This window comes from Bison bison, unplaced genomic scaffold (genome assembly GCF_000754665.1).
Source record: "Bison bison bison isolate TAMUID 2011002044 unplaced genomic scaffold, Bison_UMD1.0 scf7180017863486, whole genome shotgun sequence".
NCBI lineage: Eukaryota > Metazoa > Chordata > Mammalia > Artiodactyla > Bovidae > Bison > Bison bison.
The window spans coordinates 8,571-9,594 of NW_011494058.1; positions in this window are offsets into that span (position 1 = coordinate 8,571).

Sequence of the window (1,024 nt, forward strand, 5' to 3'; positions counted from 1 at the left end):
AAATACTGTACTATATATGAGTTTCCATTTGCTGCCACACTTGCTTTTTGCTTTGCCCCTAGGAATTCAGATGTTGTTATTTTCTTTAATTTTCTGAGGGCCAGTCTTTTTGCGCCTTGATGCATAAGTCTTGAAGTATATTAAGATGCTGTAAATAAAGATGATAACAATTTTCATATTTCTCTGTTTTAATCTTTAGAAGTATAGATGTATTTGATGGATAATTCTTATATTCTTTTTTTCCCCATGACATGGTAATCTACCATTTATGCTCAATTACGTACCTTTACAAAATTCTAAATCCTTTAATGAAACAAAGCTTTATTTTCAGTTAGGGAAGGAAATGAGTGCTTATGTATATCTAGTTTTCAAGTAAATGTCTGTAAAAAATGCAAGGAGAGGGAAAATAAGGCAAGAGAATTATTTTTATTAACTGTTTCCTAAAAGCTTTTAGTGCTTTCAAAATGTCAACTATGTCTGTTGGATTATTGTAAAAGAAGAGTTCACAATCTTGTTTTAAGGACTTAGAACTGGCAGCAAAAGCAGTAGAAAGAGGAAGACCTACGGCCTTTCCTGAGAACATTACTTTCTCCTATTTGAATGTATTTCCTACTAAGTTTACCAATTAGTTTGTTCATCAACATTTAATGAACCTGAGATTATAAAAAATTCAGTAAAGGTGTACTTGTTTGACTTGGTAAACCTGGCAACTGAAGACAAGATACAGAATCCATTATAAAGTTTCAACAGTCATTTCTATTGTCAAAGTTTATAATTGAGTGTTTTACTTAGAATGGAAATTAAATGTTCTTTGTATTAGGAAGTGCATTTTAATAACTTCTGCAGCTGGAGCAGTGTTGCCTTACACAATGTCCTCAATCTAGTGTACAGGCAGAAAAAGCCACTTGTCAAATGAAAGTGTACTAAACTAGCACATGATAATGAGTACCAAGCTTTGGCTATTTTATAGTGTCCCTTCCTCCAACACTTAGCCTAGTTGTTCATATTATTATTAACCTAATAT